This window comes from Tamandua tetradactyla, chromosome 2, assembly GCF_023851605.1.
Source record: "Tamandua tetradactyla isolate mTamTet1 chromosome 2, mTamTet1.pri, whole genome shotgun sequence".
NCBI classification, from domain to species: domain Eukaryota; kingdom Metazoa; phylum Chordata; class Mammalia; order Pilosa; family Myrmecophagidae; genus Tamandua; species Tamandua tetradactyla.
This window is the reverse complement of record NC_135328.1, coordinates 17699329-17715148: the sequence shown is the minus strand read 5'-3', so window position 1 is coordinate 17715148 and position 15820 is coordinate 17699329. Positions and strand designations below refer to the sequence as shown.

Here is a 15820-nt window from a genome sequence, read left to right as displayed (position 1 = left end):
AGCTAGCAGATGTCACCATGTGTCTTCCCAGCTGACAGAGGTGTTCCGGACAGCATCAGCCTTTCTTGAGTGAAGGTAACCTCTTGTTAGTGCCCTAATTTGGACATTTTCACAGCCTTAGAACTGAAAGCTTGCAACTTAATAAGATCCCTTTTACTATATTGCATTCTGGCAGCTTTAGCAAACTAAGATAATGTTCAAAAGTTTTAAATTAGAACTCCCAAAAGGGCCTGGAGAGGAGCGCGTGCTGCGGAGCCTCTGGGACCTTATTACAAAGATGAAACCTGATGAAACTCCTATGTTTGACCCAAGTTTGCTCAAAGAAGTGGACTGGAGCCAGAATACAGCTACATTTTCTCCAGCCATTTCCCCAACACATCCTGGAGAAGGCTTGGTTTTGCGGCCTCTTTGTACTGCTGACTTAAATAGAGGTTTTTTTTAAGGTACTGGGCCAGCTGACAGAGACTGGAGTTGTCAACCCTGAGCAATTTATGAAATGTTTTGAGCACATGAAGAAATCTGGGGATTATTATGTTACAGTTGTAGAAGATGTGACTCTAGGTCAGATTGTTGCTACAGCAACTCTGATAATTGAACATAAATTCATCCATTCCTGTGGTAAGAGAGGAAGAGTAGAAGATGTTGTCGTTAGTGATGAATGCAGAGGGAAGCAGCTTGGCAAATTGTTATTATCAACCCTTACTTTGCCAAGCAAGAAACTGAACTGTTATAAGATTACACTCGAATGTCTACCACAAAATGTTGATTTCTATAAAAAGTTTGGATATACAGTATCTGAAGAAAACTACATGTACTGGAGATTTCTAAAGTAAAAATCTTAAGACAGTTGTCAAGAGTTAATGCAACAAGGCTATCCTCTTCCTAGAGTTAAAATATTTTGTTGCTGTAACCCACTGACCTCCATAAATCCTGGACAGTAAAAGCATTGTTAATATTACAAATATGATGACATGAAGATTACTTGGGCTAGAGGGACATGCTGTAAGTTTAGATTACAAATGAATATTATAAAAGAGTGATTTTTAACCAAAGGAATATATTTTTAATGTGAATTTTTTCCTGCATTGTATTTTTCTAAGGTTTGGCTTCATTTCTTGGTAGTCAGGAGTTAAATATGTACTGTCTGTACTGCTTAATTAAAACAAAACAAAACATAATTGAACAAGTTTATCACATTCAGAAAATTAAATATTTTGTTTCAAAGAAACATATCTAAATACCACTTAGGGTTATGTTGTTTCTCACATATTAGTTATGTGAAATTGGGTAAGTTAGCTACTATAACTATAGTAAAGGCCAATATTTGTTTAACCTGATACCAGCAAGCACCATGGTCAGCCTTTTAAATAAGGAGAAATGAAAACTAACAAAATGTGGCAGGGCTCAAAGTAAAACAATTCAAATGTATAGTTAAAAGATTATATAATCCTAATGTAGGTACAATAATTTGTTAAAATTACCTAAGAGCAAATATAATGGGATATACAGGTACTTTTTAACAATGAATTAGCAAATTATGGCATATCATATACCTCTAATCTGATTTCTTATCTTTTCTTGGGTATCTGAAGCCTCTCTTCTGAGTAACGTTTTTGTGAAAAAATGAAACATTACATTATTAGTGGATATTTAAGAATGTATCATACTGCGTTTGTCACATTCTTAAAATGTTGATGGGAGCTGTTTATATTTAATATGACCATAATAGTATTATTCTGGTCACTATCTTGTTTTGATTTTATTTATTTTAATTATTTTTTTTAAGTTGAAGTAAGAATTGTTCTAATCTTTTGCATTCCATGTTACATTAAACCTGTGATGAACAGCCTTTTTGTTAGAAAAAAAAAAAGTTTTAAATTATGACAAAGCTAATTTTATGTATTTTTTCTTTTGTATCTATGCTTTTGGTGTCATATCTAAGAAATCACTAGCAAATCCAAGGTTATAAATGTTGATTTTTGACATAAATTTTAAAATTCAGTGTCACACTTATGCATACATGAAAAGGAAATTATACGTGAAATAAATTAAGACATTGTGTTCATATTAGGGCTGCCATTACAAGGTATCAAAAAACAGGTGGCTTAGAATAACAGAAATATATTATTCCACAGTTATTTTAGAGGTCTGAAATCAAAGTGTCTGTAGGGCTGCATTCCCTCTGAAGCCTATAGAAGTGAATCCTTCCTTGCCTTTTTAGATTCCAGTATTTACCAGTAATCCTTGGTGTTCCATGGTTTGTAGATGCATCACTTCAATCTCGGCCTCCAACTCCACGTTGCCTTCTCCTCTCTCATGTCTCTTTGTGCCTCTTCTCTTCTTACTAAGGATTCACTTTACTCATACAAAGTATGACCCCATCTTAATTAATTCTATCTGTAAAGACCTGATTTCCAAATAAGATCATATTCACAGGTACTGGGTATAGGTTTACAGTATCTTTCTGGGGGACACCATCTGACCCATAACAGGCATATCTAAATCTTCTCACTCAGTTTCTGACCCTTCCAAATTCTGATTAGGCTCAGAATCATCAATATCCCAGGCTGCTGAGATCCATTCTACACGTTTGGGGGCACATCCAGCAATCGGGGATGACTACACCACTGCTGCTGTGCAGCCAACAGTAATTGTATGATGCACACCAATTTTAGAGATCATGAAGTGTGAATCTAAGAAGTGTGCTTTAGAATAATGACACAAGGGCAATATAAGCAGCTAAAGCAACTGAAGAAGTTTCACATGCTACCATGGAAAGTTCTAATTCACATTGCTAAGGAAAAATAGTGAGTTGCAAAAAAGATACACTATATGAGCTCATTTATGGAAAAAGCAAAACAAACCTCTACATTTCTGAAATTTGGCTACCCCAAAGACATTCACAACCCCCTTTTATTTTGCCATTCTATACTTTGAATACTGGAAAAGTAAATTATTCACCTTCCCAAACTCCCCCATTAATAGAGGGGTCATGTGGTACATTCTAACCAATGAGTCCAGACGGATGTTTGCTTTAGTTTGTAAGCTGCTGAAAACAATAACCAGAAATGGAATGACTTTTAAAAAGGAATTTATTAAGTTGCAAGTTTACAGTTGTAAAGCCATGAAGATGTCCCAGTTAAGGCACCTAGAGAAAGATACTTTAACTCCAAAGAAAGAGCAGATGAAGTTCAGAGTTTCTCACTCAGCTGTGAGGGCACATGGCGATGTCTACTAGCTTTCTCTCCTCATTTCATAAGGCTTTGCCAGGGGCATTTTCCTTCTGCATCTCCACAGGTCTGTGGCTGTGTGGGCTCTGTTGGCCCTCTAGCTTTTCCCAAAATGATTCCCTCTTAAAGAGCTTCATAAGCAACCTTACCATGAATGGGTGGAGATACATTCGCATAGAAACCATCTAATCAAAAGTTATCACCCACTGTTGGGTGGATCACATCTCCATGAAAACAATAAAAAAGATCCCACCCAGGAATACTGAATGAGGATTAAAGGACATGGCTATTCTGGGGTATTAAAATGGGTTCAAACCGGCACAATGTTAGAGTAGGTTTCTTCTGCATAACAACATAAAATCTCACAAGAAGGCTTTCACCCTTTCCTGTCTAGCGTGGGGACTCAGTTCCTAGAAGAGCTGCAAAGGGTTTGTGACCATGGAGATCGAAACAAATGTTGGTGATGGTGAAGCTGAAAGAAAGAGTCTGGGCTCCTCACAACTCCATAGAGCTATCGGCTAGCCATCCTAACTGATACAAGACATACGTGAGTATAGAGACATTAAAAATACCTGAAAAATGCATACTAAACTGATAAAACAGGATACTCTGTAGGTGGGAGTAGGATTGAAAAGGACCGTTGGGAAATGTTCACTTTGTTTTTACTCTAAAATTTTTTACAGCATGAAAGCATTCCATATTTCTTAGCTATCTAAACAAATAATAGATATATTTTTTATAAGACTAATGTCAGAAACACAGTGGCTAGCTGTGAACAAAGAAGCCGATAGTGGGACATTATCTCAGCCTAAGGTATTTTTTTCAAATAATTGAAGCCCAGAAAAAACAAAAAGTTTTTTCCACTGAAATACTTTAAAATCCATTGAACAGGGTTAATCTGTCTTGATTCATTTGTTCTTGGAGAGTGCAGACTGCCTCATAATGAACACCACTTGTTTTCCTAAATGCTCACAAATTACCTTTGATAAAATTGATCCTTAGATTTATACTCGTGCTTAATAAAAGTCAAGATTACCAGACCGCAATATACCTGGAGGAGCTGAGTGTGGGGACACGAATGGACATTTGGACACTGGTGTCTCTGGCAGCAGTGCTCACGATCCACAGTGAATGGAGGTGACCTAAGGGTACAACAACTGAGGAATGGAAGGAGGAACTATGGTGCATATGTACAATGGACTACTGAGTGGCCACAAGAAGGAATGAAGTTGTGAGGAAAGTAACTAAATAAATGAACCTTAAGACCTGTGTGTTGAATGAAATATCAGAAACAAAAAGACAAATATTATCATGTCTTAATCATGTGAACTAACTATAATATAAAAATTTGGTGAACTAAAGTTGAGAGCATGGGATATCAGGTAGGGACATATTGTAAAGGGTTCTAGATTGTAAGCTCTTTCAGCAGTCATATATATTCAGGAGGTATAACTGTTAATTCTAAATTCTCAGTTATGGAGATGTTTGTATATAACATGGTCTTTCCCAGAAACTTAGGGTATTTATGTAATATCTGAGACTCATTAGAGCTCTGAAGCTATGAAAGTCAGCAGTAGCCCATACACGAACTGTTTAAAAAGTTGAAAAAGTGATCAGACATTGACTACAGATATGAATAAAGCTGATCTGGATAGGACTAAGGTATATCAGAAGACTGGGTAAAGGATGATATCATCCATATCTTAACAACTTCTGCATGAGACTAAAGGGAAAAGTATTTATTTGGTACAAAATTTATATTTTGGCTAGTGCATTTCCTAATCTAACTTGTATGGTCAGTTCAATTGAACACCATTAGTAAATGGAATCTTTTTTTTAAAGATTTATTTATTAATTAAAAAAATTTAACAAACGAAATATAACATTAACATAGATAATCAGTAACTCATCATATAATCACTTAGTTGCATATTCATCATTTCTTAGAACATTTGCATCCATTCAGAAAAAGAAATAAAAAGACAATAGAAAAAGAAAACGAAAACAGAAAACAAAACAAAACAAAACAAAAAGATTATACCTACCATACCACTTACCCCTCGCTTTCACTGATCACTAGCATTTCAAACAGTAAATGGAATCTTGAATAGGGCAGAGATTTTGTTGGTTTGTCCAGGTTAGTGTGATGCCCTGATAAATCCCAGAGTGATTTGGACAGTGAATAAGGAAGTATTTGCAAAGTCCCCTTGGAGGAATGGGGAGAAAGGGGGAAAATTCAACTTCCCCATTTGGAGAATTTCTGATATTCTTGCAAGCAGTGGGGACAACCAAAGTAATCGATCTTGGGGTTCACCCCTATGAAACTTATCCCTGCAAAGGACAGGCTAAGCCTACTTTACATTATGCCTAAGAGTCACCCCCAAAGAACCTCTTTCATTGCTCAGATGTGGCCTCTCTCTCTCTCTCTACATCGACATGGTAAGTGAATTCACTGCCCTCACCCCCTACGTGGGACATGACTCCCAGGGATGTAAATCTCCCTGGCAACATGGGACAGAAATCCTGGCATGAGCTGGGAACTGGCATCATGGGATTGAGAAAACCTCTACCAACAGGGGGAAGAGAGGAACTGAGACAAAATAAAGTTTCAGTGGCTGAGAGATTTCAAACAGAGTCGAGAGGTTATCCTGGAGGTTATTCTTATGCATTACATAGATACCCCCCTTTTAGTTTAAGGTGTATTAGAGAGGCTAGAGTGAAGTACCTGAAACTGTAGAACTGTGTTCCAGTAGCCACGTTTCTTGAAGATGATGGTATAATGATACAGCTTTTACAATGCGATGTGTGATTGTGAAAACCTTGTTTCTGATGCTCCTTTTATCTAGGGTATGGATAGATGAGTAAAAACTATGGGAAAAAAGTAAACAAATAATAGGGAGAACAAAGGTTAAAATAAATTGAGTAGATTGAAATATTAGTGGTCAATGAAAGGGAGGAGTAAGGAGAATGGTATGTATGAATTCTTTCTTTTTTATTTCTTTTGCTGGAGTGATGCAAATGTTAAAAAAAATGATCATGGTGAGGAACACACAACCATGTGATGATATTGTGAGCCAATAATTGTACACCATGTATGGAATGTTTGTATGTCAATAATGTTTGCATGTTTATTTGTTAAGTTTTTACAATTAAAAATAAAAGATTGCCAGACTGCAAAAGGAGTTTCAAAACTACATTTTCCTCCTTTTTAAAATCAGGTCATCTTCCAATCTTGAATTTCTGTTACTTCTTAGGTTCTCTGATAGTTTTCAAGGATAACCAGCATAATAATTGCATACAAAAGAACCTGGGACACAAAAAAAATTATGATGATAATTATATTATTAATAATTATGATGATTATATTATTAGTGATGATAATAAAAGCGCTTACCATTTATTGAATATTTTCTACGTTCCGGGCACTGTAGTAAGTACTTTACACACATCGTATCATTTAAACTTCAGGAAAACCCAATGAGAGAAAAACACTCCTAAAGAAGTAGACACGGGTTAACTTGCCCAAAGTCGCACAGTTGACGAGTCAGGACAGTATCCCTCACTCCAAAGCACCAGCTCTGGGCAATTAAGCTTGATTGAAAGAAAACAAAAGCAACAGACACATGATGTGAGCAGAAAAGGTGCATCTGGTGTAAACTCAGCTCAGCCGCAGAGGTTGCCTCCCAACACCCACCTAAGCCTTCCCTACACCCATCTAAGCCTTCCGACCCCCACGAGCCGGGAGCCAGAGCAGACTCCAGTCTTGATCCTCTCCGGATTTTCTCTGTCGCCACAGTCTACGCTCCGCAGGCTCCGCCCCTCCACCAGCCGCGAGCCCCTCCTGCGCAAGCGCACCGTTGCCCGGAACGCGACCGCCTTTTCGCGTGCCCGCGCTTGTGGCGGCGTGGGTGCCGAGGGAGCGCGCGGGGCGGGGCCGCGCCCGGAGGTGGATTGCTTCTCGGTGAAGGCTGCGAAGGGGCGCCGGCTGTGGGTTTGCGGAATGGATGCCGCCGACCAGCCTCCGCAAGAAGTTTCAGTCGCACTGGTGCTTCATCCACCCCTCCGTTTATTCCAGAAACGTGGATTAATGACTGCTACGTGCGGTCGCCCAGCTGGCGTGAAGCCTGTCCTCCCTGGGCTCCAGCACTTGTAGGGGAACTGATGGACACGCAAAATGATTGTTACGTTGCACCGTGATAAATTCAACAGAACATGGGGATGACGGATGTTCTCCGGAACCCCTTCCCCCATCCTTGCATGAGACTGTGTGATGCAGGGGGAGGACAAACGGGCCTAAGTGAGGGGCCACGTCTGTACCTCCCAGGGAAACAGCCCCCAGGTGGGCTCTAGCTCTGCCATTCCATTCTCCGCTATTCCCCAGGCACCTGTCCCTACCCGGCCGCGCTTGTCTCTATCCTATCCAAGACTATACGATCCGGGGGGTGGGAATTGGGTAGTTTCCCATCTGGGAACACAGAGCCTGGGCCAGAGTAAGGTATAACTCAGGACGGGATAAATACATGAGCAACTACTCTGTACACTGAGTCAAGAGTGCATCGTCTACAAAGATGAATGGGTTCAGCCCTACTTTCTAAGAGTTTGCAATCTAGGGGGGTTGAAACTCTCCACCATAATAAAAGGTGAGGATGGGGCGCTCAACACGGGTGCAAAGAGGGATGCGTCTGCAGAAGGCAGACAATTAATCTGCTTGCTGGTCCAAAGTAACAAGGAAGTGACAGTTCCAAAGTATTAGGAAGGTATGGGAGAAGGTGAGGGAGCTTCCTTAGGAAGCTCACTGTCTTAAAAAGCGCACATAAAAGTTTCAAGATAGTGGAGAACAGTCTGTGCTGCTAACTAGGAAAAAGCATCATCACCATTATCACCATCATCACCATCAAGAAAAGTAATAATTTTGTTTTGCTTCTTTGTATTTTTGTGCCAAGTATATATTTTTAAATTTCTTAAAAACATAACAACATACAAACATGAACATTCTTACCATATGATAATTCCATTCTTGGTATATAAACAATAACTCACAATATCATCATATCGTTGTATATTCATCACCGTGATCACCTTTCAGAACATTTTGTGCCAACTATTTTTATTGCAGTTTGATTTTCTCAAACATTGAATAGTTTCTGGCATCTCCAGCAACCTGGCCCATTTTTGCATAAATTCTCCATCTTTAATGTCTGGCTCATTTCACCCCTTTGTCCTTCCTTCCCACGCCTGTCACCCCTCCAAAATAATTGGAGGGGTGACAATGCTAAATTGTAGGTAAGGTTTCTGCTTCCCATTGTTCAGCTTCTCAACCCACATTTTTTATTTCTGAAGTGTATGATCTTCAACTCAATAAAAAAACTTTTTTTCTATATTATTTTATAATTTCCCAATTCCCAATTTTTCATCCATTTGGTGGAACAAGCAAGGAATCTAGTAGATTTCTTGACACAACTGTTCCTCTTCCCACGTCCAATATCCAATCTATCCAGTCTTGTCAATTTATCTCCACCCAGTTTCTCAAGCTTATCTGTGTCCCAGCATTCCCACCTGCCACCTTAGTACAGATGAGCCTAGATCGCTCCTGTGTCCTCTTCATTTTTGTCTCCTGCCAACCCATACTCCTAAAGAGCAGAGTGATAGAGGGATTTCATGAACACACAAATCTAACATCATTTGATGCCTATCTTAGTTTCCTAGTTACTAAAACAAACACCGTACAGTGGGTTGGCTTAAGTCATGGGAATTTGTTGCCTCACGGTTTTTGAGACTAGAAGTGCAAAATCAAGGGGTCAGCAAGGTGATGCTTTCTCCTTCCCGCCCCTCTCCCCAAAGACTGTGGGGTTCTGGGGCTGGCTGTCGATGATCCTTGGTCATCGGCTTTTCTGTCATATGCCAAGGTACAAGGCAATGTCTTCTCCTTTCTCCACCTTTTTGTTGACTTCCAACTTCTTCCTGTGGCTTTCTCTCTCTCTGAATTTCATTCTATCTAAAAAGGATTCCCATAATCTAAATGAAAGCCTGACCTGATTCACTTGGGCCAAACTTTAACTGAAGTAATATCTTGGAGACATCCTACTTACAACGAACCCACACCCACTGGAATGCAGACCAAGCCCAAGAATGTGTCAAACTGGCTACACTATTCAATCCACCACAATGTCTAACACCCATCAAAAGCTTACCTTTTTTGTTTTAAGGATAAAAGACCAAAATCCTTAATAGGACTTACAATGGGGCCCTGCCAAGTGTTTACTCTCTTTTATTCTGTTTTCCCCTTTCTCTTTCTGATTCATCTACTGGCCTTCTTTGCCTTCCTTAAACACTCCCTTCCTGCCTCAAGTCCTTCGTACATGCCATTTCCATGGTTCCCGCTGTCCAGCGTGTTCTTTTCCTCGCTTATCACATTCTCAACCCTTACGCATCTTTTAGACCTCAGATTCACCCTTGTTTCCACAGAGACACCTTCTCTGACTCCCTGACCACATCATTCCAAGGATAAATTCTGGCAAGTACATGTGATTAAAACCAGATAGTGTGTGTTGAGAGTCTTCCATTTGCCCCTGCAGGTCCATTCTTCATTTGTCTCTAACCTGCTTGTGCCCAGGGAGGCTGACCCCTGTGAGCTACACCAGCGGCTCCCTGTTCCTCTGGCTTCTACTTGGGTTTCACCAGTGGAGAGATAGGTAGGAGTCAGAGGAGGAGAGGGACGGGAATCCAGCTGTATATTCCCAGGCTCGCTCCTGCAGGCTGGCTGTGGGCTGGCTGCCTCTCTCAACACAACGCTGCCAAGGCGCCTGCTAGCACAGAGGTCTTTGCTTGTCTCTAGGTTCCACTTTCCCCTTCAGGCCAGCGCACACTGCATTATTACTTACTGGTTCCCTAAACCCTGCCAGCCCCCCACCCCTCCCCACTTAAGGTAATCTTTTATTAGACCCTCTTCAAATTACCCTCTTGTAGTGTGCCATCTGTTTCCTCCAGGGACCCTGGCTGATTATTGCCCCAGGGGATTTTTCATGGGACCAACATTTATATCACTGTGTCAAAAATTGTCCTTATGGCCAAGGATGAGGGATTCTTAAATACTTCAGATTTACAAAACTGAATATTATGTGGTTATTGAAAAATCAAGTTTTAAAAAAAATAGAAACAAGATTCAAAGATATGTCCAATTTGGTCTCAATTTTACTACATCAAAAGGAAACAAATTAGAACAAATGAGTGTGTGTGTGTGTGTGTGTGTGTACAGAAAACTTAATGATATGCTCCCAAAATATTAATAGTCATTTTCTGGGTAATGGATTATTTTTTTATAATGATTTTCTATACTTTCCTGGTTTTCTGAAATAATGCTACATTATTATGATGATGCATAAACGTTATTTTAAAACTTTCCATTATGCAAATTACTACATTCATTAATTAATTAAGCTGTAATTTAACTAAGACAATGAATATGTTATCTAGGACGTTACTTGACACAGGGTAGGCACTTAGTATGTTAATAGTAATTTATTGTTACAAACCAGTGTTTTACGTATTTCTCTGCCTTACTAAACCAAATCCAGAGAACACAATTAACCACTTCTGGAGGACTGGGGAATATTAATTATTTCATTTTACTTTAATAGAATGATGCTCTGAGCTCATTTAGTCCAATAGTATCATTTAACATACAAGGAAATCTGTGAAATGAAATCATCCCTAGAGAGAGTAAGTGGCTTCTCTAAAGCCATGTGCAACCAATTAGTGCCCTCTGCTCACCTTTCCTCTCTAAAGACCTCCACAGTCTCCTTCCCTCTGGAGAAATCCTTCGTCTCCTGTATTTGTAACTACCCACAACTTAGTTAATTTTATCACAGGCTTTTTCTTTAAGTAATCAACCTATTTCTAGTCTCATAGTACAGCCTGTTTGATTTTCACCTCTTCTCTCTCCTTCTCTCAGGATAATGTGTGATTCTGGAAGCAGGTCTAATCGGGTGAAATGAGTACTTCTAAGAGACCCATGGAAAATAATCAAAATGTGTCATAGTAAAATTAAATTTAATTTAAAATGCCATCAACATCTGTGCCTCCCTTCAGAAATCACACGAATGCCCATCTTTCTTTCCCTCTCTCCACCCCTTTATCCTAACGGTCCTTTACGGGTATAATTAACATTTAAAAAAAAATGTGCTCGGTTAATTGTAAAGCTTGATGAATTTTAACAAATGAACATACCTGTGTAAACCGTCATTCAGCTCAAGACAAAGAACATTTCCTTCCTTTCAAACTCCTCCGTCTCTTTCCTCTTCTCTCCCTCTCCACCCTATGCAGTCCCTCTTCTGATTTCTATCAACATAACTTGGGTTGTCTGTTCTTGAACATCTTATAAATGAACTTAGATGATGTATACTTTTTTATCGCATATATCTATTGATCCTTCCTTTTTACCACTATGTAGTATGAAGATACCACAGTGTGTTGATGACAATTTGGTTTCCAGTTTGGAGCTCGGGATGGCTAGGTTCTGGTGTCTATTTGGCCAAGCGATGATGCCCATTTGTCAAGCCCTGGCCTGACCTTTGCTGCCAGGATATTTTGTGGCTGGTTGATAAAACCAGAAGGCTGGTGTGTATTAAATCATCAGTCAGTTGACTGCATCTGTGGCTGATTACATCTGCAATCAACTAAGGCGCATCTCACACCAAGGAGGTAATCCAATCAGTTTAAGACTTTTAAGGAAGAAGAGAGACTCTTTCACTGCTTCTTCAGCCAGCAAGCCTCTCCTGTGGACTTCGTCCAGACCCTTCATCAGAGCTACCAGCCTCGCAGCCTGCGCTGTGGAGTTTGGACTCTTCCATTCCCACAGCTGTGTGAGACACCTTTATAAATCTCATGTGTACAGATCTCTCCTGTTCTGTTTCTCTAAAGAACCCTGATTAATGCATAATTATGAATAAAGCTGCTATGAACACTTCTATATAAATCATTTTGTGGACATAATGCACTTATTTCTTTGGGGTATATGCCTTGGAGTGGAATTGCTCTCTCCTGGAGTAAAACTATGTTTATCTTTATAAAAATACACCAAACGGTTTTTGAAAGTGGTTGTACTATTTTAAACTCTTTCATTTCCCTGCATCCTCATCAAAAGTTAGAATTATCAGTCTTCAAATTTTAGCGAATATGTGGTGGTATCTCATTTTGATTTTCATTTGATGAGCATCTTTTCATAAGCTCAGCAGTCATTCAGAGATCTTCTTTTGTGAAGCCTCTACTTAATTCTTTTGCCCAGTTTATGTATTGGATTGTTTGCCTTTTTATTATTGATTTCTAGGGTTCTTTAGATATTCTGCTTACCGGGCCTTTGATGTATTGCAAACATTTTCTTCCAGTTGACAGCTTGCTATTTTGCATCTTTAAAGGGTCAATTAAAAATTAAAAAAAAAATTTTTAAAGCAGAAAATTTTAATCTATGTGAAATCCAATTCATTAGTTGTTTCCTGTCTGACTAATGACTTATGTTATAAAAATATTTGCTTACCTTTAGGGCATGAAGAGGCATTCTTCCATGTTTTCTTTGAGAAAATTTCTCATTTTACCTTTTATATTTATCCCCCAGCACAAGTGACTTTCTTAGAATTCTGTACACACAGTGATAATCCTCAGTTGGAATTTCAAGTCACAACAATGGATAAGAGCACGGAGAAAGTGTAGATGGAAAAGGAGAGACCGATATATGCCAACCAAATTTCCAATAAGATTTTTCATGAAACTTGACAAGCTGATTGTCAAATTTGTCTGAAAGACAAATACCTTAAGAATAAGCCAGATAATTTTGCAAAGAACAAGAAATATTCCCTGTTACCCCCATCTTGACACTAACTCTGCTCCTTGCCTATTTAAAGGTTGCTGTTGGTTTCTGTTCCCAGACAGCTCAGGCCTCTACCCTGTGAATTCGCCCTCTTTGGCTCCGGGACGCCCTCTTCCATGCCTGCGTCTCCCTGAGCACACCCTCTGACTTCACTGTGGACCTTCCTTTGCCCGCATGACGTTTCCAACGTCCAGCTCAGCCCATAGATTTCCTCTCGGTCCTAATTTCTGATCCCACAGGACTGCTCATACCTGTCCCGCTCGGAGAGGGGGCAGATATACTCCGTCCGGATTCTTTTTGTGCCTTGGCAGGAATGCCTCAGAAGGTGCTCTCGGAAGCCTCCCCCAGGGGTGCCGCGCCCTGGGGCCCTGTGGAACCCTCTCAGCCAGTCAGAGCTGACTCTGGGCTTGACCAAACTCCAAGTACCATCCACGTACCTCCAAAGCCCGAGAGTTCCTTCTCTGGGACAAGAAGCAGCTGAGGCTGCCCCTGGTGGTGAGCTGCGTGCTCAGGGGCAGTCGGAGGCTTTCACCTTTTTCCAGACTCCGTGGGACCTGGGGCTCCAGATGGAGCGCTGGTCACCGCAGGACTTGGTAACCATCCGCCCGGGTTTGCTTTTGGTTTGGTTGGACTTTATTTTGTTTTGTCAGACAACCTTTAGCAGATTGAAGGCCGGCATTCCACAAGGAGAGGTGGAAGATTGTAGGGGAGTGAAGGAGATCGCTGGCAAAAATTCAGCCCCAGACGCTTCTGTCTGCAAAGGCAGCGCTCTTTTTCCGTGCTTCCCAATGAACTGCAGCAGTCGATAACACTGAGCATTTATTTAACACTTGTTCTGAGGGTTCCAGAGGATTTTCCAGACATTACCTCCTTGAACGTTCAAAATACCCCCCCCCCCCGAAGTAAGGATTTATATTATGATTTCCATTTTAGAGATGATGGAACTGAGGTAGAGAGATGTGAAGAAAATTGCCCCCGGTCCCAGGGGTTAGAAAACAGCAGGTATTCTGACTGCAGAGCCCCTGGTCTTTCCAGGTTTCTGAGATGTGGGGAGAATTAGGCTCCCCTGATCCCTCCTTGGAGAGGGAGGACCCAACCTTCAAGCCTTCACCCTGAATGCGTGGACCTGGACTTGCTTGCCAAGTAAAGTGACTTATTTTAATCAGTTTGGATGCTTGTTTTTCTCAGCCGGCAGCAGTGTCGGGAACTACACCCAGAGCAGGGTTTCCTGAGCCTGGCGCTGGTGACATTTTGGGCTAGATAATTCTTTGTTGTAGGTGGGCTGTTCTGTGCGTTGTAGGACCTTTAGCCTCTACCCTCATGCCCAACTGTGACAAGCAAAAATGTCTCCAGACATTGTCAAATGTCCCCTGGGGGGCAAAATTCCACCCCAGCACCCCCCCCCCCCCATTATTCCCATTGATATCGCTGACCTGGAGTCATAGAGAAGAAAAGAGCAACAAGCTTCCCTCTTCCCACTTAAGCCCGAGTTAATCACCAACTATAACTGCTGTCTATGAGGGTGGGTTTGAGCCGTGATTATAATGTTAAATTCTGGTCTGTATATCTTATTTATCAAGGCAAGAAGGAGGAAGTAATGTAATTTTTTTTCATTAAAAAATTCTAAAATGGTTACATTTTTCATACTCAATGAACCCTATGATGTTCTACATTTTTGTGGCCCTGCTCCTCTCAAACGGTACTGCATACAAGAAATCTTACCTAATTTTTCCACCGCTTCACTTTGTCTCCATTGCTTATTTGTTCAGTGGTAACTCAGTGGTTCTCTTAGATTGAGCAAAGTATCCCAGTTGTTCTGTCGATTAATGTTTACATCATTGTTTTGACCTTTGAATCGTTATTTATACTTTAAAATTTTTAGAACAGCTGGCTGCCATGAGAACAAGGACAAGTTGCTAAGTACCCACTCCAGACCGGCCGGGGCAGTGTTCATTGAGGAAAACGCATGGAGAGAGGTCAGTAGCAGGACCGTCCTTGGTCTCTCTTTGCTAGACAAAGGTGTTTGAGGTGGGTGACCTCTGGGATGGGCCCAGGGGATTACAGAAAGGGCACTGAAGTGTTTGCTATATTAATCCTCTCTTCTGCCATGTTTAAGCTGCCATATATATATATAGATAGATAGATAGATAGATAGACCTATATGTAATACAAGCATGAACATATATATATGTCATATTTTTATTTCAGTTGTATTTTTAGTTAACATTTTTATATGATCCTTATTTATAGATTCAATTCTCTGTTGAAAATTCTTTCATGTCACATGTTTTATTGAATAAATTAATCACAATTATTTTTAAGTCTCTATTGCTCCAAAATCTGGATGAAGTATAGATCTGTTTCTATTACCTGTTTTTTGTTTCCTGGTCATCTGAATTGGTGTACTGAATATTATTTTTTCCTGAATACTGAACATTGTGTTTGAAAAATTGCACTGGCCTTGGGCGATGTTTTGATCCTTCAGTGAATATTCTTTAGCTTTTAACAGGCAGATAGAGTTAGAGCAAGTTGCTTAATCAAATCAGATTGAGCTGGTTCAAGACTGTGTTCCAGTCTCTGTAAGTTTTTGGTCTTTTTGCAGTTTGTCTTATTTCTACAGAGTAGCCCCTTAGAAGTCCCAGCTGAACCCCTGGAATGATAAATGGGGGCCCTCCATCTTGGCTGACTCTGCAACCTAGTTTCCCTCCCCCCAACACTGTGAAGCTGA

At 40.3% G+C, this 15820-nt stretch overlaps 1 pseudogene; it reads left to right on the top strand.

The window, feature by feature from the left end:
- The first annotated feature begins 220 nt into the window (after positions 1–220).
- On the top strand, positions 221–1855 carry LOC143659149 (glucosamine 6-phosphate N-acetyltransferase pseudogene; annotated as a pseudogene).
- Positions 1856–15820: the final 13965 nt, after the last annotated feature.